A 26,548-nucleotide genomic window follows, 5' to 3' on the forward strand; every position below is an offset into this window, starting at 1 on the left:
GTTTAATATCAGCTATTTTTAAAGTGCCTGAACCGATTAAGATTTCCATTTTTATATTGACTCATGAGGAATATTGGGATTTTCTTGAAATTCTGGAGTTTGTATTTCTTTGAACAAAATCTTCCCTTAAGATGGCAACTCACATCAACTTCTTTTTAGGGTAACATTTATAAATTGATGTCAATGCAATACACCAACGTAGAAAAATTGAGAAATATGGTAAAGAGTAAAGATGAAAATAGAAAACCTTACTGATGGTAAGCAGTGTCTTGAAAAAACTTTAATCGGTTTGCTTAATCACAGGGTACAATGGCCTACTTGTCAGAATCTGATGAGACATGGAAATTGCATATGGAGCGCATAATATTACTTGCTCTAAACTCTAGCTTAAATGAAATGGTAGGAGCACAAGTAAAACAGGATGATGTATGATTTTTTACAGCAATGTTAGTGGATTTCAGATAACTTTGTATCATTCTCTGAAATATCTGAAAGAGTCGGTGTGCTTATAGGAACCTCGGGGTGGGGTAATATTAACATATGTTGGGGGCTTGGAATAGAATTGCTGGTGATAAAGGAACTTTACAAGAGGGAATCAAGCAAGAAAAAAATGTGTCATATTTTTACTGAAAGCTGGAAACTCACTATCAATGGAGGAACATCTTAATTTTCTTTGGTGACTAAAAGGTAAGATTGAAAGCTAGCAAAAAGACCTACTTTCCCCTTTCCTTTTATTTATTTATTTTTTTTTAAATTTTATTTATTTATTTATTTATTCTTGGCTGTGTTGGGTCTTCGTTTCTGTGCGAGGGCTTTCTCCAGTTGCGGCAAGTGGGGGCCACTCTTCATCGCGGTGCGCGGGCCTCTCACTATCACGGCCTCTCTTGTTACGGAGCACAGGCTCCAGACGCGCAGGCTCAGTAATTGTGGCTCACGGGCCCAGTTGCTCCGTGGCATGTGGGATCTTCCCAGACCAGGGCCGGAACCCGTGTCTCCTGCATTGGCAGGCAGATTCTCAATCACTGCACCAGCAGGGAAGCCCCTCCCCTTTCCTTTTAAAGGACTAATGATGGTGGTAACAAAGTTGGTGAAGTTTATAGTTTCTCCGTTCAGCTGCCCTGATCAGCATCTTGGTATCTGAAGGACTGATTGCTTTGGTATACGAAGCGGCAGAGGGAAACACGATCAGATAGAGGAAGGACATAAAATGCCGCATTGGGCTGAATCATTTTCAGAGAAATGTTACCTTAACCTTGGTATCTGCGTTTTCATCACGTTCTAAACCACACTTTAACTTTTATTAGCCACAAACCTTTAATAGACCGTGTTTTGACAAATAAGATTTTTTGTAGGACTGCTTCAAGAGCTTGTGAAAACCGTATGTATATATATGACTCCATGTATGAGTATACGTATATATGAATCTGTGAGTAAGTGTATATGCCTGAATACATTGACTTCACATGAGTTACTTGTGAGATTTCGTCTTTATTTTGTATCAGCTGCTCATTGGAAACCCAGCACAAATCGGATGAAGTTTTAAGCTGTTTCAAATGTAGTCCCTGTTTAATAACCTCTGTTTACACTTTGTGAGAAATGAAAGGAGAATCCTTTGGGCAGGTGGTATTATGTAAAGTGCAGGCAAGGAAATCTTTGTTTTGACAAGGTTATTTAATTACCTGCAAAGCCTGTTCATAGGTAAGATTAGGTTATTTGCCTGACACGTTAAGTACATCTTACAAGTGAAATTCAGAGAGTCTCCTCTGCTTAAATTTACTAGATTTAACAGAACGTACAGGGAATTACACTAATTCAGAGAGAAGAGGCCAAGGAAGGAAGTTGCTTTTTCCATTGAAATGATACTTTTCCTTTCTTCTTCAGTTTGTTTGAAAGTTAAGTTCATGTAAGGGTTTGTTATTTTTTGCCATTATTAGAACACTAAAGGCATTCAATGTGATCTGTTTGTGGCCTTTTGTTATAATTGATCCCAGTTCTAAGTGATCTTTTAAAACTTAAAATAGTAGAGATTTAAGAAGAGAAGAATTGATACGTTTCTTTTCATTCGGAATCAGCTTAGTCCAGTCGGGGTTTTTTTGTTTTTTTTTTTTAAGCGTGATGCGTGTGAGAAGTACAAGTCAGAAGGGTTATAAAAATAGCATCGTATCATCTGCAGGGAGTGCTGATCTTAAACTGTTTTAAGACTATGTAAGAGAGGAAATTAGTCCTTCTGGTAGACCCTGGGACAGGAGAGAGACTCCACCATCCTCCTTGGAAAATCAGGGTACGGTATAGTCAGTTAAGCCAGTTTAGCATTTCACGCTGATCAGCAAAACTGAACCAGCGTTTCGCAAACTCGAGTCGGTTGTATACCACCTGGTCATTTTTTGCCTTTTATACACCACCTGTTTTGTTCAACACTTCACATTCTTCTTAAAGCTTTTGTTTCGCCTAGATTTATTTTAAAAGGAAACTTATGTCATGATTGCAAGTGGAAAGCCATTTCATGTGCTGTAAACAGACGGTAACAGTAAAAATAAGTACCATAAAAGTGTAGAGTTGGTCAGTTTCATCTAGATACTGTTGCTTGGGAAAGACTCTGAGCCTGAGCCTTGCTTTCTCTTTGATTAAGAGCAAAATTATCCTGTGGGGTTAGAAGTGAGGATGGTGAATGGGAGCAGAGGCCCCAGGAGAGCTTCTGGAGTGCTGGTCCCGTCCTGTTCTTCGTCTGGGTAATGGTCAATGAATGTGCTCAGCCTGTGAATACGCATCAAGATGTACACTTTGTGTAGGTATGTTACATGTAGATAACACTTATTTTACCAAATGGTGTTGGAAACACTTAGGCCCAGATTGACTCTGTCCCCTAGAGGCAATCAGACAGGTTGGAGATTGACAATGGAATGCCTTGCTCATCCTGTCTTCGGGTCCTTTTATGCCACGTCCAATAAGGTCAAAGAGTCCAGACTTCACCTTGCCCACTGCTGCCATGTGCCAGTCTGAGCTACACTTTGTGCAGGCACTTGAGTTTGGTTGGTGGAGGGATGAAGGAGCTCTTAGAAGTTTGAGTCCACCACAGGGAGGAATAATTTCATCACTGGTAAAGAATTTCAGAGGCAGAAAGGTGAATGATAGTGTAATAGGCCAGACATCACGGAATCTGTCTTTGATACAGTTTTGTTTTTATAAATTTTTGAAAATCTATACTATCTTTATGCATTCCAATTGTAGCTATGTATAGTGTGCCCATTTGTCAATTGATGCAGCCCATAGATATGTAAGTCCTGGCCCAGCAGCCTCTCCTGCTACCCTGCTCTTTGAAAGAGCATTTTGCAAACTTTTTTTTGGTAAGAAATATGCTTTATATACAACCCAGTGCAGCACTCACTAATGTGAGCAGGTCCTGGTATATGTGTCTAAAAATTGAGAAAAAGTTCATGAGAGATATTTATCCTTAGGACATGCAGAGCTGTCTGGTATTTCTATTTTATTCTTTCTCTTTTAATGCTGTCTGCCACCCACTGAGTTGATTTCATGGCTCACTAAAAGGCAGTGGCCAGCAGTTTGGGAACATTCCTGTGGAGGAAAGAACTGCATGTTCCATGTTGGCAGCAGATGTTTTTTTCTGACATTATACCCTGTTGATGGCACATGATCTGTTGATGGCACATGTAAGCCCCAGTCTCTTGCCAAAGAATGGAGTCAGATCTATTAGGATATATGACTGTATTGACAAAAACTAAGCTCCACTACCTGTCAACTTTCCACTTATGAACTTCCTGCCTGAGGCAAAGTTCATGGACTCTGCAGGCCACCAACAGATGGAGGGCATTCGTTAGCGGTCACTGGCGTCCTATTGGACTAACTACAAAGGGGACCTAGGTCCAGCCTTTGGAAGCCTAACTTGCTTCTCTGTGCGAAGCTTTGGTGTGCAGGGTGATTTCCCCTCAATACACATTGAGGAAATGTGTATCTGCCTGGTGTTTGATGTGGGTGCTTTTTGTGCCACGTGCGGTGACTGACTTCCAGAGTCTGTGGGGCAGTTTGTAAGCTATACCCACTATGGCTTCTGAATTCAGCCTCTGTTGGCCTCTCCTGAGGAGGAGGGGCCCCTGGGAAATTTACTTCCTTATGGAGGGACTAAGGCGGGTCCTGCTTGAGTGTCAGGTCCTGCGAGCAGGGACACATCGGTGGAGCCCTGGATTTGCAGTGTTCTTGGGGCCTGGCCCGATGCCTGGTGACTTGGAAATAGATTTTCAAGTCACATGACCGGCTTCTGAGGGTAAAACTGCAGGAAGTCTAACATTAGAAGCCTTCAAGGCAGGTGGCAGTATGTCATGAGGTCTCGGGGACATTTGAGACTTTGACAACACCTCCTTGGACAAGTGGACCCGGCCAGCTGTCCATACAGGAATAGTATCAGCTTAAAACAGACGTATCTCCTCGTGCCAGGGGGAAGTCAGGAGGAGAGTTCCTTTATTGGGAAGCAATATAAATATAATGAGATCCTAAGAAAATCAAGAGTTCAATTTTTGTTATACCACATTGGGTTTTATAAACTAAACTTAAAAAAAAAATCTACATTTATGAATTCCAGACTTTAGATTTTAAGAAAACATTGTTTTTAGTCATGTCTAGCAGTAAGATATAGGAAGTTGTGTCTTCTCTGGTTAACTCAGTTTCTGTGAGATAGAGTATGAGTTTCGTTTAACAGTTGTGGTCTTTGCTTATGAAGCTGCAGGCTTTGCCACCGTATTTGGAAGATATTTGACATTGGTCACCTCTGTCCTCTCATTGACTTCGGTCTTCGCACCTGTAGGACCCAAGTTTAACAACATAAAATCAAGAGCAACTAAGTTCTGGAAGATGCCTTCACCCCCTTTTATTTTGAGTGTGTCATGTTTTTAGATGAAGGTTTAGCCACTGTTGTGGCCATGGAATTTTTATGCCCGTTCCAGGAAATAATTCTGTTGTTTATCAAACCAAGTAGTCAGTGAAGCCGTAATTCGTGGTAGAACTTTCCGAGGGCTCCTTTGGAGGGAAATGCACATTAGACCACTAAACAGAGGCCTTGGGAAAGGCCTTCATTGCTTCTTGCCCCCAGATCCCACCCAGGATTATGAGTGAGATGATGTTTACAGCCCAGCGTAGTAAACAGATGTATTTTACCCTTTCACTGTTATCTTTCTGCTAAAATGTTTGAGATTTGTGTTCTGTGCTGTATTAGTGAGAAAAGATGACAAGCCGAAAATAGATGAATGAGCTTGGGATGAACATACACACACTACTATACATAAGATATTTAGATAACCAACAAAGGACCTACTGTGTGGTGCAGGGAACTCTGCTCAATATTCTTTGATACCCTATACGAGAAAAGAATCTTAAAAAAATGAATATATGTATAACTGAATCACTTTGCTGTACACCTGAAACTAACATAGCATTGTAAATCAACTATACTCCAATAAAATTAAAATATTAAAAAAGATGAATGTCCTCATAGAATTAACATTAAGCTAAAAACAATGCAAACGTGAATAAAAATGAAGAAATCAGGTAGAAATGGCTTCATAGACAGTTCCTGCTCTGTTTTCTAATACCGTTTGCTAGCAGAAACTTTAAAACGTGAATTCCTAAGCTCTAAACTGCTAAGACTAATACAGAGCAACTCTCTTAATTTTTCCTTTAAACCCTTGAGCCAAGAAAGGAAACCAGACTGGTTTAGAGTCGGGCATTTGCTTGTGTGTTGCTATGCCAGCCAACTTAAAAGTGAAATGTTCTCTCTCAAAGGTGGACACAGCCTGGACTCACATTAAAAAGAGTTTATTTTGAAAAAATAATTTTTTGTTAAAGGTTTCAAAAGGAGGAGATAAAACGAAGAATCATGCAGTTTCTCTCACCTTTCAGGATGTGGGATGGCAGAATTCACTCAATGGACGTTTTAAAATATAAGTGATATCGCTCTTGCACCAATTGAAAGGATCATGGGCAGCTCTGTGCATAATTAGCCGCTTTTGTTAACATATGTCAGTGATGTTTGAATGCATCTAATGTAACATTTTGCTTAGCTTGGTGCCCAAACAAGAATGCACAATATTAGTGAGAGAATGCAAAACAGTATCTGTATTTGCTTTAGAGGAACTGCCATGAAATGTTCTTTAAGGACATCCTGTAAGTAACACTAGAATCCAAGCCAAAATAACTCTAGAGGTCTCGAAATAGATATTTCAAGGACCTTTAAGAAAAGTTTTTAAAAACTAGATTGTTTTCATAGCAATAATTTTTTCTTCTTTTCCTATATCAGTTTTTATTTATTTTCTTACACACACACACACACACACACACACACACACACACACACACACACCCATTCAGTGGAGCATCCAATTAAGTAATAAAAATTGGTAACTAAAAAATTGGTAACTTCTGCTGAAAGTGTAGCCATTGTATTAATTGAGGAAAATGTGTTGTTGGCACTCAAGTTCAACTCCTAATTAAAATGGGTCTATCTGCCATTATCCTGTTTCCTGGGCAGAAGTGGCTCTTTTTTCCTTCTTTTTTTCCCTCCTTCCTCACTTCACCCCCCCCCCCCGCCCCCCGAGATACCTGAGGTTCAGTAGCGATCACAGAAGATGCTTCTGTAACAAGGATGCCAGGTTCTGCTCATTAAAAGCATTGAAGCAAACTCTTGGGTTATAAATGGCCTGCTTTTTCTTCCTTCCTTCCTTCCTTCCTTCCTTCCTCCCTCCCTCCCTCCCTCCCTCCCTCTCTCTCTCTTTTTCTTTCTTCCTCCCTCCCTGCCTCCCTCTTTCTTTCTTCCTCCCTCCCTCCCTCCCTCTCTGTCTCTCTCTCTCTCTCTCTCCCTCCCTCCCTTCCTTCCTTCCTTCCTTCCTCCTTCCCTCCCTCCCTCTCTCTTTTTCTTTCTTCCTCCCTCCCTCTCTGTCTCTCTTCCTTCCTTCCTTCCTTCCTTCCTTTCTTTCTTTCTTTCTGTCTGTCTGTCTTTCTTTCTTTCTGTCTTTCTTTCTGTCTCCCTCCCTCCCTTTCTTCCTTCCTTCCTTTCTTTCTTTCTTTCTTTTTCTTTTCTTTCTTTTCTTTTTACCACACCAAACAGAGGGAATGTCCTGACCTTGTCAGAGAGACAAAAGAACTGCTGTGGCCTTGGAAGTGAAAGTATAAAGCTAATTGATGGTTTAATGTTACAGACCACCTATGAGACAGAGGTCGAACTTGAGGTCTTTTTGACCTTTAAGGAGACAGAAATGCCACGTTGATTTTAATTTAAGGGAGTCCTGGAAGAGGTAGACCCATGGCTAAATGTGCAGATTAGAAATAAGTTATTTTTGTATGACATTGGGGTCGCCTATATGTGTAATAAGCTGGTCATAGGATTCTCCTGATCAGGGTCCGTGAGACCTTTCATTCCATCATAAGCTAGTGATGGGCTAGCTTGTCTGGGCTAGGGCTGGCCACTGTCAAGGGCTGCCCCCTTGGGATGCAGACTCCTGCGGTGATCCAGTGAAGGGCTGTGTTTCAGGTGGGTGCGGACTTGAGGCCACCTTGTCCTATTTTACATGGGGCATTTTTTCCCCTCCATTTGGTTCAATTTAGTTTGGGATGCTGGAAGTGCTTATGGGGGAAGGAGAACCCCCTGGCTGATGGGTCTCCTTTGTAGAGTGTAATTGGTTGGGCACACGGGGAGAGATGGGGGGAGAGTGCTGCATGTTCCAGGTGGGCTAGTTTGGGATGTCTGGGTAAGTGCACACCTGTGTACCCAAGTGAAAAGGTCTGGGAACCAGTGCTGAGAAAATCACCCGCTAGCCTGAGGCTGCTTTAGCTAGTGTGGTTCATTTGTTGTGACGCGGTCCACACAGATGCTCCTGTAGAAGAACTTACTTCCGTAAACTCCTGCCACAATCTCAGCATTAAGCAGCAGTGTGTGGGGTAGATAAGGGTAAGCTAGCTGCTTGAGTTGGGAGCCCAGCTCTCATACAATTAGCTGTGTAGCCTCGGGCTATACAGCTGGACTTTGGTTTTGTGGTCCGAGAAATGAGGACTGTGGTGCCTATCTCATTAATTTTGTGCAGATTAAATGAGTTAATATGTCTCAAGATTTTAGAAGCTCTTTGAAGAGTTTTTAGTACACAGCAAGTATTCAGTGACATTTTTAATACTACATCGTTCTTAGTGGTGGTTGGCATTTGTTGAGTACCTACTATATATCAAGCAGGGAACTTCATTATCCTAATGTGTCATTTCATTTAATTCTCTCCACAGCCCTGCAGTAGCAGGTAGTCTTGTTCCCATTATAGAATTTACACCACTGAGACTCAGGTTAAGGGCTTTATCTGGGGTCTCACAGCTGGCAGCTGAGGATGACAGGATGCAAATCCCCATCTGACTCTGTGTGCTCACCTTGATGTCACGTTTCTGCCCAGCCAGATCCCACGTCCATGGAAAGTGGGTCGAAGCCTCATTAAGTGAACAAGCATACAACAGAACTATATATGTGTATGTTTGTATATATATAATTTATTTTGTTTTAAAAAGTTATTTTAGTTAATGTAGGCACAGAGAATAATGGGAATTTGCACACAGCGAGTTGCCGGCAGTGGCCTCACTTGAAGGGTAGGAGGGGATAGGTTCTGAGACCTTTTTATCAATATTTATTAAAGCATACAGTTCTCTTCTTAACTAACATCTTTTATTGAATTACCACTGCCCAGGTCGTAAAGTTATGTGTTGTTGCTACAATCACTGAGACAGTAGAAGTTTTAAAACAAAAAGGCAGATCTCCACCTACCTTCCTCTCCTCTACCTCCTCCTGTGTTTGAGGTAGGTTGTGTTTCAGCCCGGGACATGTTCTTCTCTGCGAATAGAGAGAAAAAGAAACACACGCACACACACGGGTTGTTAGACGTTTCTTTTCTTCTTTAGGTCGTTGTCTTTACACAGTGGAACCCTACTGTACTCATTCGTGGGCTTGCTTTCTTTAAGTGTGTGTCATGCACAGGCCTCCGACAGATGCACAGATAGCTCATCAGCTTTAATAATGCATACTGTTTCATCACACGGATGTGACCCCAGCTTATTCGATGCCACATGTATTGATACGTCCTTCAGTTATTTTGCATTTTTTGGACCTGCCAACATTGCCGTCATAACATCCCTGTGGATGTTCCCTTTGGACCTGGTCCTTGGACTTCAAAAAGCTGATTGTGTGCTGTATATATTCATATGACTATTGAGATTTTATTTTCCACAATGAGTAAATGTTTCTTTGTAATCAGAGATAAAATTTCCCATAAAATATATAGAATCAGGTGATCACACGTTCGGACCCCCGCACAGACGCACCACACAAACCCCAAGGCTTGGTATGGAAAGACGTAGCTTCCAAAAGCAGAGTCACATTAATTCAAAGGCTAAAGTAACATAGTTGGGTGTTCATTAGTGATATTGTGGGGTTCTGTAGTAAAAGATAATATTTAAGGACATATGGTCATGGCACAGGGAGTGTTTTTGTTTTAAAAAGGGGAGAAATTAGTAAACGTAGTGAGCAAACCATCAGTTCTCTTTGCCTACTCAGCTGCCTGGGAGAAAGCCGCGCGCACACACGCGCTTGCACTCACACTCACACACTTGCTTGCGCACATACTCATTCGCATACACACACGGTTCTTTGTACGAAGAAGAATCCCGAAGGAATGTTGCTTATGCTTTTGCATAGGCCTGTTCTTCTGTATACGAGAGTATGTATGAACTTTGAAATTTTATACTTGGGTAAACCTCAAACCCCAGAATTCGTACCCCCTCCACAAAAAAACGGCATTTTACTAAAATAAAAACAGTTGCTGGTTGCTTCTGATGTGTTGTGTGGAAGCTTTGGACTGAATACTGCAAAGGTGGATGTATTGTATTTCAGAATTCATTTGAGGTAAATTTTATTGTTACGAAGCAAGATATAATTCAAGCCAGTCTCTGGAAAAATAACAAGAGTAACAAAACGTAGTCATTTATGGAGAATTACCAAACCACAGAGATGGTATGTGAAGAGGTCCATATGCATACTTTCTTTCATTTTCTTTCATCATACTGAAGTCAAGATGAAAGAAAAACCCTATTTTGTGTCTTAGGCTGGATGTCAAGAAGTTGCCTTATAGGTGAAATGGCCGCAGAAGAGGCCCCATGTTACTTGAGTAGCTACACCATTTGGATGGAGTCCAATCCAGCCCTCTCCTCTTTGTGTCGGATTCCACTCTGTGGGGAATAGTGACATCACAGGGTCATTTTGAGTCACTGATGAATAAGGCATCATTCAAAGAGTGATGAGAAGTGCTGTAGACTTGTTAGGGAGAGGAACAGGCTACAGGGTGACCTGCTGGCCTCTCTACCTGGGCCTACCTGGCTGTGTGAGCCGATGGCATGTAGAGGAGAGAGCTCCTCTGGAGGACGCCCTCCCCTGAAAGGATCTGATGAGAGCTCTGGGTCTTCTTGCCAAAAAATGCATACTCTCGTCTTCTCCCGTTCCCTCTCTCTCCCTCACGCACACACACACACACACACACACACACACACACACACACACACACACACACACACACACACACACACACACACACACACACAATTTCATGGGACACACAGACTGTTTGGAACCCATCCTTGAGCCCCCTGTTAAAGATTCTTGTTTGCAGTGTCTAGACAAAGCTCTGAAAATCATTATTCTCCTTCAGCCAAGATCAACTCAGTCCTAAAACAGCCTTTCCGTTTTCCAACTGGATAAAGGAACATCCACAGGAGCACTGCCCAAAATAAGGACTTGAACGTAGGAGGTATCAAACACCATGGAAAATGATAGATGGTGACTTGGAGTGCTGGAAAGGACCTTCCTTTCCTGGGATAAGTTTATCTGGAGTTATTGCTTCTCCAGTGAGGTCTGACCCATAACTTTTTCTCTACGGGTCTGAAGGAGCTTAGTCTAATATTATGATGTAAACATGCCCCCCCCCCCACATTCTGAACCTAATAGTAGATCCCACGGAGCAAACATTCCACCTGTCCATTTAGGGTTGGGATCACATTAATAGTTTCCAACCACCGGGAGCTCCAGGAATGATGGTGCCGTGATTTATGAAGTGACCTCTGAGTTGTACTGTTGTTATAGTCGGAATGTCAGTGGCAGGTTGCTCATTTCTTAGGAGTGACAGCACCTCTCATGCAGGGACAATTTTCGACGTGCCTCATTCAGAAAGGCTAGTTAAAGTTTAGGCTCTGTATAAATTTGGGCCAGTCTTCAATACCTGTTCACCTTTATTTTCTCTTCCAAAAAAATAAAAGTCACAGTAGTGTTTTTAAAAATAAGTTTGTTGGGTCAGTAAATGAAAAAAAAAAAAAAAGAACATGAAGTGTTTGCATAGGCCTTGGCACGTCTAAAGTGCTAAATAACTGGTAACTGGTAAATGGAATCGATGACCATTTATTATTATCTAGTAGCTGTTGATTGGTCTCAGGCCGCATGGAGTGGGGCCTTCCAGAATCAGTGTGCCCTGGAAGATTTGGGTCTTCAGAGATGACTCACATGTTACCGAGGGATGGGGCAAACTACTGAGTTAGTTTGCAAAATCTAGGGAGTAGGGACTGGCCAAGAGGGACCGTGTTTAACCGTGTAGCTCTCTGTTCGCCAAGAACCCATGCAATTGTTTTTCCCACCGTTCATGAATGAAGAAAATTCTGTAGCAGAATCTTTCTATTTTATGCTCACTGAAGTATGAATGGTTCTTATATCCAACAGGAAAGAGCAAGAAATGGCAAGGGATGCAGGCTTCTCATCAGTCGCCAAAGCAGCTTGGATTCTTGGCTGCTCTTAATTTATCTTTTAAGTAAGGGAGGAAAATCCTCCAGATGCTTAACGTATTGGATTTTTAACACTTCACCAATCGGTCAGTCATTCTCTCCCCCCGCCCCCCTTAAATTTCTTTTTGGCTGGCCATTTTTTTTTTTTTTTGGTAACTCATTCTCAGTCTCTTTTCCTTTCACCTAAATATTTCCTCCTGAAGGAATCTTAAATTTCCTTGTCCTCTGTGAAATGGGAATCATTATAGTAACTAAAGGTACTCCACAGGAGTAGTTGAGTGTCATTCAGAGTCCCAGGAGCAAACAGACGGCACATCTGCAGTGGGGTAAATCAGGAGAGGTTAGTAAGACGAATCTTTTCGAGGGTATGGGAAGAGTGCAGGGCAGGGGTTAGCACACTTTTTCCATAAAGGGCCAGGTAGTAAATATTTTCAGCTTTGGGGCCGCATTGCCTCTGTTTGAGCTCCTTAACTCCGCCGTTCTGGTGTGAGAGCAGCCATGGACCGCACACACCTGAAGGGATGTAGCTTCCAATAAAACCTTATTAACAAGAACAGGCTTTGGGCTGGGTCTGGCTCATGGGCCATTGCTTGTTGACCCCCTAGTGCCAGGGACTCTTAGGTGATGGGGCAGAAACCTGGGCTAGGAGCAGTGCTGTGACCCGCTTTGGCTTGAAGGGCAGGAAGGAGGTGCAGAAGCCAGGAGGCGAGGGCGCCGCGGAGCGGGCTGCACAGGCAGGCGCGCTGGTCTCTGGAAAGACGCTACAGCTGAGAAGCCACTCCACAAGGAGGGCAAATACCCAGGTCCTCTTTCCCCTTTGTCTTCTTCGTCTCCTCTGCTGTGACTGAAGCCAGCTAGAAGCCAGCTGAGCAGAGGGGCCCATTAGCCTGTTCTGTAAAGGGGGTCCTCCCTGGGAACAAAGAGCAGGGTGGGAAAAGGCAGCCTCTCTGGCAGGTGGAGTTAATGGGGTCCAGCACCCAACACACTTATAACATGGATTCCCCCAGCACCAAGGGCTCTGTAAACATCGTTTTCCTGTTTTTGTTTATTAATCCTAGTAGTCGTAAACACCTGCATCTCTGATTAATTACATGTAGGGTTTGCACGCATTCTTTCCATTTACCATCTAAAGAGTCAATGAACAGAATGTTCCCTAGAGACCTACTCAATGCAGAAGTTCATCATGTAACAGTTTCTACCCCCCTGGGCCAGTCACGCGCTCCTCCAGATTTTTCATTCTGCAAGGATGCTTTTGGAAAGACGTTACACTAAGCTCTCAATTGGGCTTTGAGAGCAGGGAAACCGTGTTTGCCAGAAGGAATGAATGGAAATTGACCTTCTATCGAATGAGACGTCAGCGATGCATGAGCGAGTGCTCCCGTTTAAGGAAACTATTACTTGAGTTAATGTCCCAAAATATCACATCACATTTCAGATTAAAGTGAGGCCAGCAAAATGAACGTCTTGATAACCTTGCAATCTTCACTCATAGACACGTCGGAAGATAGGTGTCTTGAAAATGCGTGTTGTGCTTGGTTTATCCTGTTTCTTTTTCTCTTTTTAAAAAAATATTTTTATTGAAGTATAGTTGTTATACAATATTACATGTTATATAAGGTGTATATTAGGGTGATTCACAAATTTTAGAGGTTATACTCCATTTATAGTTATTATAAAATATTGGCTATATTCCCCGTTCTATACAATATATCCTTGTAGCTTATTTTATACCTAATAGTTTGTACCTCTTACTCCTCCACCGCTATACTGTCTCTCCCCGCTCCTGATTTTTTTTTTTTTTTTTTTTTTTTTTTTTTTGCTCATAATTCAGTTTCGGGGTGCTTTCTCTAGAAATTGTGCTTATCTCTAGGACCTTGACTTCTTTATTTGCAGCTCTTAACTACCACTCTAAACGGATAGTAACCCACACCAACAAGATATCAATTCTGTAAAGTCCACTTTTGCAGGAACCGGGGTAAACAGGTCTTGATTTCTATCAACAAGTATATCTAGTCAGTGAGCTTAAACGCACAAAATAATAAAAGGCTAAAGGTCGATGATCTCAGCAGGCTTTTCAGGGAATTTATGTTTGGTGTTGATGCTTGTATTCTGACAAATTATCTTGAAAAGATAATTTGTTAGTATTTTGGAGCCTTGGAATTCTCCTTGCATCTTCCTGAAAACTTGTTTCTCTGCATTTTTGTAGTTTGGATCACTAATTTATTTTTACATTCAGAGAAAGGCGCATGGAAAGTTCCCGCTAAGAGCCAGGGCTGTGGCATCGTTGTTTGGCACACTGCATCCGGAAAAGATACGCAGCAGTCTTGACTTGTAGATTGGTGATGGGGGCAAAATGCAGCTCAGATCTGGAGGATGCAGTTTGGCTCAGCCTGTATCAATTATTTAGGTAGGGGACTGTCCTTTTATATATATATATATATATAATATATATATAAAAAATATATATTTTATATATATATATAAATAATCAGCTTTATTTTTCAGTGGCTTTGCTAACACCTCTCGTCAGGTATGTCAACTGCATTATTTTAATCAGTCTCAGTTTGGACTTGGTTCATCTGTCCTTAACACCTGATAGAGCTCAATTCCCCAGTTTGGGGTGGGTGGCAGGGTGCGGTAAAGAAATGATTTTGGCAGGAAATAGGTGGCTCCCTACCCCAATGTGTGCACCTATGTATGTGCGAGGGTATACACACACGTGTAATTTCTTCTAAAGGACATACAGTTATTCCTTGCAGAATGATAGCAAGATACCTAAAGGTGACTTAGCTGGGGTTTTCTCTCCTTTTCTTCCCTCCATTCCTTCTTCATCCTGATGCCCTTCTTCTCTCTCTCTCTCTCTCTCTCTCTCTCTCTAATATTTCACCCTTTCAGATTACATCACTCTTTAAGTGTTCTTGGCAGTCAAACATACATTTAAGAGCGTTGCTGCAGAGTTATGATACAGAAACTGATTTTGATCAACATACATAGAGAACTGTAGAAACAGTAGGATGATCCTTAGAGACCAGTTCATTCAGTCTCCTTCTTGTGTAGTGAGAAAATGGAACCACGTCGCGCTGAAGGACCTGCTCCCCGTCCCACTCTCTGATGGGTGGCAGAGCCGGGCTGGAACCAGGCTTTACTGTCAAGGTGCACAAATGCAACACTGTGTCTTTTGTCACATGCTTTTCTGTTTCTTCATTCTGAACTTCTTCTTATAAAGTTCTTGTGCTTCTATAAACACTTTGTCTTTTAAACACACGTCCCAGTTTTGGCCCACCTGTCAACGTGATCAAGTTTGATGGTTAGTTTTCCATTAGACCTGAGTGCCATTTCTCAAGTGTCTCCTTGAGAAAGTCAGTGTGTTAGATTTCTGGGAAAAAAAGGTGAGACGAACATTCTAGGAGCAACTTCTTCTTGTGTGGCTCTTCCTTGAGCTTGTCACCGACGTTAGTTGGGAAAGAGGACTTGCCTTAGAAATGGGATCTTGAAGCACTCTTGGCGGTATAAGGTGTCACACTCGAGTTGGTCTTGCAAGGATGGCTTTTCCAGAAGGTTCTAGGCACCTTTGTGATCTGTGAACAGCACACATATTGTATTTGCTCTGTAGTTGTTTGTGAGCCATCTCAAGAATTACGTGTGTAATTATAAACCCCGTTCTTCCTTTTAAGTACAGTATAATGCTGATTGTGTTCATTGTTTTTATAGGCGATCATGTCGAATTACAGAAGTACTGGTTTTTGCGATAAAGAAGAAATCCTTCAGAGCTTGGAGATTTTCTGTGTGTTAGCTTATTAACTTTTTTCCCCCTTTCTTTAAAAAACCATCACTTTGCTCTCTTGTCCCACACTTCAAAAGAGTGACAATTTAGCTCTTTGGGAAGCTGAGAGGTAGAAAACTCAGTTGTATTTGACAGCTGTCCCAGTAGGACTTGTGTTGTAAATGAAGCCATTGTTCAGCGAGGACTGAACTGCCAGAGATAGAAACGGGCTAGGTGTGGGAAGGAGAAACGGGAAACCTTGAAAATTTGTTTGCTAAAAATGACATTTTCAACTCTTGGACCCAGTGTGGAGAAAGTCATGCTTGAAGACCATAAAATCTAAGACGTGTGGGAAGAAACGAAAGAGGTTCATGCCACATAAAATGCAAAGTCAAGGTCCAAAGAAGGCACTTCAGCCATAGAGAAAAAAACATGCTCTGAACTGTATTACTGGACTGTCTCACACACAGAATATCATCGATTAAAGAAAAATACTAAACTGAAAAAAAAAAAAAAAGAAAGAAACCCGAATTCGTTTTAAAAATCGCCTTCCTGTCTCTTACGTTGAGTCAATGTTGGTTTCTCCCTTCTGGCTGTTTTGCAGTCATCAATGTGCTTGTTTGACTGAACTCATTGATTTTCTTTCTGTTTTGGAAGAAGCGTTGGGGAAGGAGGCTGAGTTGAGAAGGATTTCTCAGCTCCACAACCTCCCGCTGCCTAATTAACATGGTCAAGTGCATACTCTCTTGGGTTTTAGAAGCTTTATCCAGCTTTAGCCAAGAAGGCACTTCTACCCTGGGGCAGGTTTTCTCCATGGGGAGATTAGCAGTGAAGAGGCTCTGAGTATGGGGGTTAGAATGTACTTAGAGGACGGCCTTTAGCCCTAGAAGGTAATTAATGTTGGACATTTTTTTTCCTTTAGAGGCTGAGTGTCAGATATCGGACAGGGCTAGAACCAGCTCGTTAATCCTGACAACTGTTACTTCTCTTGTGATGGTAGAGTAACGGGTATTTGCCCTTTTAATTCCAGGCCTTCTTGCCTCCTGCAAACTGCTCACGTGCAGAGGTTGTGCTGAGTCCAGCTACACACTCTTCCTGGCAGCCAGAAGTGTGCATTCATGGCAAGGCAGGAGTGAACAGCTTGTCTTGAGTGGGGTGGAAACACCCTTCACTATTTGCTGTGATTTTTTTAAAAGTGTCACAGCATGGGTGAATTTGAGGGCCTAGTGTGGTAACGACCCATGGCTGGGAGGGGTAAACTGTGTATTTTTTGGCTTATTAAAAAGCCTTATAAAAGGTAATTTTGGAGGGCTTGTGTAGATTTGGAAGACTGAAGATGGCCCATAACATTGACATTTTCTCATTGAACAGGGGTTTACGCTGTGTAAAGGGCCAGATAGTAAATGTTTTCGGCTTTGGGGGCCATAAAGTCCCTTGAAACTAATCAACACAACAATATCTTAGTGTTTAAACAGCCACAGACAGTGTGTAAACAGATGCATGTGGCTAGGTTCCAGTGAAACTTTGTTGAAACAAAACAAAACCAACAGGTGGTGGGCCAGGTTTGGCTTGCAGGCTGTGGTGTGCTCACCTCTGGTAGAAAGTACTGCTTCTGATTTGGAGGTCTGGCTTGTGGCTAGATTTCATCTCAGAGACCAGTCTGTCCCTTACGTTCTCTCCTGGTGCTCCGGGGCTCCAGCATTCCAGATTGTCACTTGCTACACCTTGTAATAAAAGCGACCAGTCCTGGGGTGCATCGTACACACTCGTGTCCTTCCCTGGCCACTGAAGGCCCTGGAGATCATGCCTAGCTGTCTGCTCTGGGTTCTTGTACTGCAGGAGATGGTCACCTTCAGACCTCAAAGAGACTTTTGGGGTTGAGGAAGACGGCTCCGCATTTGTACAAGCCGCCGCTGGTTTCCAGCCAACGGATCAGCAAGCTCTGTATTTTGCTGTAGACTTTGAGATAAGCCACAGTTCCAGGGACACACTGCGGGGCACCAAAGGAGAGATGAAAACCTCCCTTTTGCTCAAGAGCTCGTGGCATTTTTTTGGTTTATCCGAGGTCTCCAGCATGAAAGCTTTCGTAACTGTCCTTTCAAAACTCCAGAAGTTTTTCCACGTTTCTGCTTAAACTGTTGAAATCCAAGCAGAATATATGTAGTGTTTTCTCAAATGCAGGAAGGAATCTGCATTTTTATCAGAAAGCTGTGGAGGGGGTTTTGCAAAATCAAGCATCTCCCTCTTTGCCCGACCGCTCTTGGATTGGTGTGATTATTTTTATTAGTTCCTGATGAGTGGCTCCTTTTAATACTTCTGTCCTACTGTTTGCAGTGACTCCGGTGTGCCTGTAACTGGGGCGCAATAATTCAGCTGTGGCTGAATTATATGCACTATGACAGCCGGAATGTACAGTGTGATTTATGGGGGTTGTTGACATAGAGATCAGCAGATAGCTTGATTCCCTGCCATCCATGTGAGGTCTGGAGACACACTCCAAGGAACAGAGGGAAGTTCATGATATTTCTAAGCGCTGTGGTGAATTGATCCAGGACTTCTTTTCTCTTCTCTAATCAACCAGAGTCTCCTAGAATAAAACGTAGCATTGGATTTCCACCCAGCGGAGTTAAGAGTTAGCAGAACTCGCAGTTTGACCACATGGATTTTGATCCTCGGGAAGAACTGATTAAAATTTTTGAAAGAGGGATAAGAGGTCGAGGAAGACAATCCACGTGACCACCCGTGAAATCGGTCAAAAGTTAGAAAACACACAGCTGTGAGCAAACAGATTGGATGTGTTGTCTTTATTGTTGTGATTATCGGGTTTGAAAAGAGAGACTTCCTTTGGAGACCTGACTCCAGCTCGCCTCTCTGTGTAAGGAAGATGCTAAATGAAGCGATTCTTGAGATCTTTTTTTGGTATGAGTCAAAATTCTGTTGACACAAACCTGCTTAATTTTCCGAAAACCATCCCATTGTCCCTGGCTCACGTTAGGTACCAAATTGCCTGGGACACTTTCCCCAAACCTAAGCCCCTGTTCCATTCCTCGTCCTGCCCTGTCTCAGTGCAGGATGGGGATGGTACGTCCCTGTCTATTCGGGAAGTGTGTGTGTCCCTATCAGCTTTCACGGCGCTGCCTCTGCTCTCTGGGTTCTGAGCAACTGAGTTGAACTCAGTTGAGATGAACTCTGTGGGCAGAGTCTGTTGATGAGGTGGGGGACCACCTGCTCTTAGAGATAGAGGTCTCCGGCCCTTCTCCCAGGGCAGGGCTCTCGCTGGGGCAGCTGTGGCTTTGATTGAAAAGGTATGCGGCCCTCTGGAGCTGACTTCAACCCAGTGGCACTGGTCTTTGAAAAATGCACTTCGGCCGAGCCCCTGTGGCACTTGTTTGCTTAGGGATTTTGCCTTTGCTTAGAAGTGAGAACGCAGCTTCAGCTGGATTGCCCCTCACTGAAGGCATTTGCTACGTACGAATGAGTCTTCTACTAATATGTTTAAGGATTTATAAGGAAAACAGAGTCATTCTTAAATAAAAGGGACATTGACATAAAAAGCAGTAATGGTCGATGCTATCTGTTTTTGAAGATAAGTGTTTTGTCACAGAGGACGATTTATGGTGGGAATACTGCGTAGCTACCGTGGCAGGTGATAAATCACTTTTCTCACCACTGGATATCGAGAAGAAAGGGATACAAAGACTTTTTAGCCATAGGAAAAGTAAAAGCACTCCAGAGCATTTTGGTTTATATGTGATATAGTGCAGAAAGTTTGCTAGAGAACTGGGATTGTGGGTATGTGTACACTTATGTGAAATATCTTAATTTCATCTTGAGTAAAGTGATAGTTAAGATCTGCTTGGAGAAAATGGAATCTTGAAAAACTCAGTCCATACCTTGGATGCAGTAAGTGATGCTTTTTAATTTAGGGTTTTCGTGCAAGTAGAAGAGGTGACTATGATGATGATAAAAATCAGGACCTGTATCTTGGACTCTGCATAAGTTTTCTTACTGCCCACAGCCGGGTGGATCTGAGAAAACAGGCACAAATGCACTTATAAGATGTTAAGGGTGAGAACAAAGCAAGCACCTTAAGAGACTTTTTAGGAATGTCTCGGAAGGTGTGAGTCCAGAGAGGGATTATGAAGCTTGAGGTCTTCTTTCCTGGGACCTTCCTCCCCTCTACTTCCTCTTCCTCTTCACTTCATTCCATTGCCACTTGGATGGGTGGAGTCTCCTGCTGGCCTCCACCGATGCCTCCTTGTGGATAGGAAGGCTCTGGTCAATCAAAGACTAGCCTTTGAGGAAACCCGAATCTAGGCAGCTGGCCAGCTGGAGTGAAAGATTTCCTTCCAGAGGACTCATCCTTTTCCGGAGGGCTTTGTTAATAAAGCAGAGATCTGTCGGCAGTGAGCGTGTGGGTTCACGCAGCATTCATTACATACTGGAGTCTGGGGACAGGTCAGGTACAGATGTGAGCACTCCTGTGCCACCTAGCGTGAAATCAACTATCACTTCTTTACCAAGAATTTAATGCGTGTGCGACCTTTACTCTGTGACTAGCGTAAAAAAGGAAATATCCCTGTAATTATTGCCATAAAATATCAAGTCGGAGTCTTCCATTTTGTTAACGTTCCTGGTCTCTTCCAGGTGCTGTATGCTCCATGAGTTGGTCAGCCAGTATTTGTTTGTTTAGTTGTTCATTCACTTATTCATTTGCTCGTTCATCCATTCAAGAAATACTTGAGGCCTTCTACCTGCTAGTTACCATCCTCAGTGCCAGCACCCAGCAGCAACGAAAACAAGAGTCCTGTCCTCAGGGGGCTTACATCCTAGTAGGTCAGAGCGTGGCAGTAAGCAAAGTCAGATATAAAGTGTGTCAGCTGGGTCTTAAGTGCCTGGAAGTAAATGAAGTGGCGGTGGTGGGGAACAGAAAGTGATGGGAGATTAAGCTAGCATCCATTGTGTTCTCAGCCTCTCCAGGTGTCAGTGACTCCTGGCCTTCTCTGCCTGTCATCCTGACAGCAGCTCTGGGGGGGCTGACCAGGACTGTCCTCCCCATTTACAGATGAAGAAAGCAGGGCACAATGTTTAAGAGACAGGCAAGGTGACTCAGAGGGTAGATGTCGGGTCACCCAGAAACCCTTTTCTCAACCTCCTGAGAGTCCCTTATCTCCACCACTGCCACCCCTAGCCCAGCACCTGGCATGGGGCTCAATGAGTATCTGTTTAGACTTGATACTTGAAGGCACTGTGCTCCGTACTGGGAAGGGAAAGAAATGTAAACTCAGGTCCTGCCTGGAGAAGTCCCAGTCCAATGAGGAAGGCCCCTGGGACGCTCTGCCGCCGTGCTCGGAGTGTCCCAGCTGAGCCCCGCAGGCCCTGCGGTGCAGGGCCAGGTGGGGTCTGTCCCCAAGTGTGGTGGCGTGGGGAGTGGGTGGAACTTCTCGGAGGGCTTCACCGAGGAGGGAGCAGCCTTGGTAGAGAGAGCAGAGAAGAAAAGGGCATTTCCAGCAGTGGGACTTATCAGTGTAGAAGCCTAGAGGCTTGGAAAAACGTGGCACCCAAGAGGCAGGAATATGTCCCATCATGCAAGGATGAGGTGCCCTCCACACCCACCCCCACCACGAAGGATCAGTGACCTGCTTGTGCTGAGGTTCCCCGGAGGCTGTTTGGAGAGAAGCTCAGACTTCATCTCATAAGACAGTCTCCAGGTTCCTCTTGTTCATCTTGAGGGACTGACAGTCTTATGAAGGACCTGCAAAAAAAAGTCTTAGGACTCCTGTTGAATCAAGGAATAAAGACCAGAACACAATTCACCAGGCGAGGCCGTGTGATGAAGAAAAAGGGCACGTGATTTGGGATCAGATGAGCTTGATTCAGATTTCAGCGGCAGCACTTACCTTGGACAAGTCTTTTTACTCCTTAGAACCTCAGTTTTTCATCTGGAAGTGGGAGTAATGATACCTCCCTCCTCAGGGATCCGGGGCTGAACAGGAATTTTAGCCGCGCTCTCTTAATTTCTGTGACCTGCCCCCTGTTGCAGTGCAAATCTCTTTGAAAAACTGCAGGTCTGGCTTACCCCAATGAAATAGAAACAGTTTCAGCGTAATGCCCTGTGCTTGTTAATAGGTTTGTCACTCGTTTTAATCACAGGATTTTACTTTCTCTTAGCGCTGTGGCTGATTATTTAATTTTGACATATTGTGTGGCAAATATCATGCATAAGGAGGTAGGGCTGTAAAAAGAGTATGCCACAAACAGGGTTTGGTCGTCGGCCAGCAAATTCCCAGCTGCCTTTGCTGCCACGTGTTACCATATCAAATGAGTTGCGCCCGGGATACTCCACCTGCCACTGATGGCTCTTTCTCACTTGGGTGACTGTGTCGAAGGTAGTTTTGCAGTGTCATTGTGTTGGTCTTTATAGTAATGACATGCACTTACCAAAATTCTGTAGGAGAGTCATTTTCAGCTCTGCCTGGAGAGAGCCCTGTGGATCTCCAGGTATCTCAAAGGCTATAAAACTGCTCCAGTCAAAACTGGTTTGAATTTACTGCTTCAGAGATCCAAGACAGCAATGGGTGTGTATTTTTGGAGCAACTAAAGACTCCTGCGTTTCCAAGGGAAGATTAATAATAAGGACATTTATTGCTTGTAGCACCTTTAACCTTGAATTTTAAAAAAGATGACTTTTTTTTTTTTTCTGTAATTATAGCCAGCTCCTGGGAGATAAACAAGTTAGTGATGATCTGCACCATTTTACAGATTAGAGCACTGAGGTTTGTGGCTTCCAGCATCCATTTCTCCTTGATGCCTGGCTTCACATGGCTCTCCCCTTGGTGGGTTTCTTCTTATCCCTAACATCGCAGCTTGGATGCTGACTGTCAAAGGGGCCTTGCTTCATTTTCATTGAAAGTAAAACTGCTTTCCCCACCCGTTGTTTCCTTTTGCCACTTATTCCCTTATTAGCATTAGTCAGGAGCTTTAATTTTCTTTATGATAGCTTGCTGTTAGTGTTTATTATTTAATTTTATTTATGAGTCTGTCTCTACTGTAAGAACATGTACTCCCTAAAGGCCAGGGCTCCTTCTTTGTAGCTGTTGCCCTGGTGCAGTGCCTGACACCTGTGAGGCCCTTTGTTAATATTTAAGCAAGGGGGGTAGTAGTTGAGGTTTTAAAGGCTAAGCTGTTCATTGAATGTTTATGTTCAGAAGGCAGAAAGCAGACTGAAGGAGGGTTGACTGAGGTATAAACATTTTTATGAAAACACATTTCCAACAATGAAATAGGTTTATGCTTTAATATGTATAGTTTTCTGAATAATGTCTGGCAGATAAGTAAGACTTGCTTTGGGGGATTTTTTTTTTTAATACAGCTGATTTTGAATTAGAAGACATTTCAGTGCTTGTTGTACTTGAGTAGAATTGATAAAAATCTGTTAATGATCTGTTTTGCTTTAAACACTTGAGGAATTTTTAAACTTTGGACACCCAGGCCATGATCTTGAACTTTTATTTCTAATAATAGTCATACCTGGCTTTTATTTTTTTTTTTTCTTAGCAGATTGTGTAGTTAGGAATTGTTTTTTGACTCTTAGCATATCTGCATGTAGTTTAGAAGGCTTGCTGTGGAAGTATCCAGGTCAGTTGAAAAAGCTCCCTCCTCAGTGATAGGTGTCCAAGTTGTTCAAACTACACGATTCTTAAAACTTGTTCTTTTTACATCTCACCATTTGGGTGAGGCAGGACAGTCCAGTTCTGAATGACTGTTGGAGAACGTGTCTAATGAACAAGTAGATTTTTCTCTTATATTTTTCCACTGGTCCAACTCTATTACTTGAGGTATCTTCAGCTATAGGTGGTAGAACTTTCAAATCAAAACAGCTTAAATATGTTGTCTTAGGGATAAAGACTAGGTGATTCCCAGGTTCGTGAGTTGAGCTGCTCAGTATTCTTGTCAGGGACTCAGGTTCTCCTTGGTCATCCTTAGCATGTTCGCTTGGTCTCTTCGTGGTCCAAAGATGGATGCCAAAGATCCTGGCATCACATCTAGACATGACAGCCTCCAGAGACAGCAGCAAGGCATAATCTCCTTGTCTGTGTATTAGTGTAAAAGACGCTTCCTTAGAAGCCCTAGAAGAGACTGCACCTTAATAGTGTCTTGCTAGGCAGAGGGGGTCACACCCCTCATCGAGTTATGGGACCTGAATTACCATGATTGGCTTGGACCGCTTGGGATCTATTCACTTTCTCTGAGGGTGACTAAAATGTGGATTGTTTTGTCAAAGAAAAGGTGAAAAAGAGATGAGCAGGCAGTAAGTGGTCTCTGCCATTCTAGGTTTTTTTGGGGTTTTTTAACAGGATTTTTTTTTTTTTTTTAATTTGGCTGCATCAGGTCTCAGTTGCAGCACACGGGCTCTTCGTTGTGGTGCGCGGGCTTCTCTCTAGTTGTGGCACGCAGGCTCCAGAGCACACAGCCTCAGTAGTTACAGCGCGCGGGCTCTCTAGTTGTGGTGCATGGGCTCTAGAGCGCGCAGGCTCAGTAGTTGCAGCATGCAGGCTTAGTTGCCCACAGCACGTGGGATCTTAGTTCCCCGACCAAGGATTGAACTTGTGTCCCCTGCATTGGAAGGCAGATTCTTAACCACTGGACCACCAGGGAAGTCCCTGCCGTTCCAGGTTTATCCTACTGGAAGTCCTCTTCACGGATGTGTGTCAATCACTGTCTGATAATGAACATTTGACCAAATTGGAACAAAGTGACTGTTCTTTGGGTGGATGGTTCCCACCATCAAGTCAGATTTTCGTCCTGGGAATTCTGTGATGAAAGCTCCTCCTGCAGTATTTTCTCTTATGAGATGAATGCTGTGCTCACAGGTCATACGACTCTTTGGATAAGATTTTAAAATAGTGTTTAATCCAGATGTGCTAAGTGAGCACGCCTGTTTACCAGCTGAGGTTTTCTTGTACTAGAAGAGATGTCATTTTGTGCAAACTACGAAAGGAAATTGGTTCAAGTAAGTCTGACTGCAAAGTTGCAAAATCAAACCCACCCTCTGTCTCTCTCGCGATAGAAAATAGAAATATAACTCAAAATTGTCAAACAATCATCATGTGGTCTCTGGAAATTTCAAGTTTGCACTACCTTGCCTTTTCCCCTAATTATGTTAATACTTGGAATGTTTAGGCTTTCCGATGTTTGACTTTTCTGAAGTTGAGAAAAGGTATCGAGTTTATTTTTACTTTTCCCAGATGTCACTCATTTCTTTGACATAAAAATCGTTATCTCACAAGATAAGCTTCAGGAAATGGGTTGAGGAATGAAGACCAACCTGGCTTTTATGAGAACAAGGATGCTTTTCACTAGAAACATAATTTCCAACAAACAGTGCCAGTTTGGAAACCTGTCGGATTGGTCCCGTCTTTACAGGGTATTATGGAGGTTGAAATCAGCATAAAGGTTTATCAGCCTTTTTCTTAGAGACAGCATTAAGGAACATTATCTGTCAGTTCATCCAACTTTTCTCCTTTTCAGATGAGGAAACGTAGGCTTAAAGAGATTAACGGACTTGTTCACATCTATTAATTTGGGGGGATATACTATTTCCTTATAGCCGCAGAGAACACACGGCACATACAGTATTGTATAGCGTTGTATATACAGTCACTTTAAGAAATTTCTACTTAGGTAACGTTGATATTTATTGTAAAAGTAGCAATTGGGAATGGTGGTAATAGTGACGATGAGAATAATAGAAGTCAACGGAACAGCAACCTAACATTTATCGAGCACTTACTGTGTGCCAGGCAGCATGACTAGAGCTTTACTGGCATGCTCTCACTTCAGCCTAGCAGTAACTGTATCATTCCCCATTTACAAATGAAAAGAGTGAAGTTTGTAGGTTAAACTAGCCCAGGGTCCCACAGCTGGTGAGTGGCAGAGCTGGGATTCCAGCCCCATGTTTGGCTGATTTCAGAGCCTGGGTTCTTAATGAAGAGGCTTGCCATTAACCGTGGTGGGCAGGGGGGAGGTTGTGACCCTGAGAAGGAAAGGTCCTGAGTGACATCAGGCATGACCAGCCCTAGGAAGGACTGGATCACCCAGTGGGCATAGGGTACTGTATATATCAGGTGAAAAGTATAACTTCCTTTCGCCCCACCAGAGGAAGACCCGGTGAGAGAGGAAACCTCAACCAGGGGTTCAAGCTTTGAAATGAGAAGTCGGCTACAGGTGCTGGAGGGAGCTGATGGGACTTGGACGGGGCTGGGGTTGAGATCCCAGCTCCCTGTGACACACACCCTGGATTGAAGCCATAGGGCTGCTAGTGAGAGTAGACCAGATGCTTAAGTAAAAGGTGGGCCTGGGACACATGGACGGGTGTCCTAGGGGGAGACACCAGCTAAAGTCTGAAGAGCCCTGCAAGGCAGGCGGTGAGTCCCAGGATTATAAAGAGCTTTTTCAGATGGGCAAACAGAATTTTGGAGACTTTAAGTGACAGCCCCAAGTCTACAGCTCTAAGTCATTCAGCTGGGCTTGTCAGGCCCTGGATTTGAGATCTTGGATGTAGAGTTATATAGGTTTGGTTCTAGAAGGGCTGGCTCAGGAAGCGAGAAGGACGAGAGGCAGGAAGAAGGCAGTACACCAAAGACTGAAGAGGTTCAACCTATAAGGCTGCAACCACGCTCATGGAAGCCCAGGAGGCCAGGGAAGAACGTGTGTGTCCCCCACAGTGCATGTGGATGATCAGAATTCCCGTAACACCAGTAACAGGTTGCACCACGGTGATGAGCCTGGGCTCTGGAGGCCGACTGCTTCACGTCCTAGCTTTTGCATCCTCACGCTGTGTTACTTCTAACAGATTGCTTTCCCTCTCTGGGCCTCGGGTGCATCTTCTATAAAAATTGGGATAAGAATAATACCTCATAGAGTGCTGGA

The 26,548-nt window shown here is 43.2% G+C and overlaps 1 protein-coding gene across 2 annotated transcripts in view; it reads left to right on the forward strand.

The window, feature by feature from the left end:
* The window catches only part of PDZRN3 (PDZ domain containing ring finger 3), a 245,388-nt gene that overhangs the window by 32,645 nt on the left and 186,195 nt on the right, over positions 1 to 26,548 (forward strand). Inside the window, exon 1 of one of the 2 annotated variants that reach the window (XM_082346168.1) lies at positions 3,779 to 3,933. The exons of the other annotated variant lie outside the window; for it this stretch is intronic. The gene's annotated coding sequence lies outside the window, so the exon portion shown is untranslated. Of the gene's footprint in view, positions 1 to 3,778; positions 3,934 to 26,548 lie in introns of those variants that run through there. 2 annotated transcript variants of the gene reach the window in all.

Source organism: Balaenoptera borealis (assembly GCF_965194805.1).
Source record: "Balaenoptera borealis genome assembly, chromosome: 12".
Classification (NCBI taxonomy): Eukaryota; Metazoa; Chordata; class Mammalia; order Artiodactyla; family Balaenopteridae; genus Balaenoptera; species Balaenoptera borealis.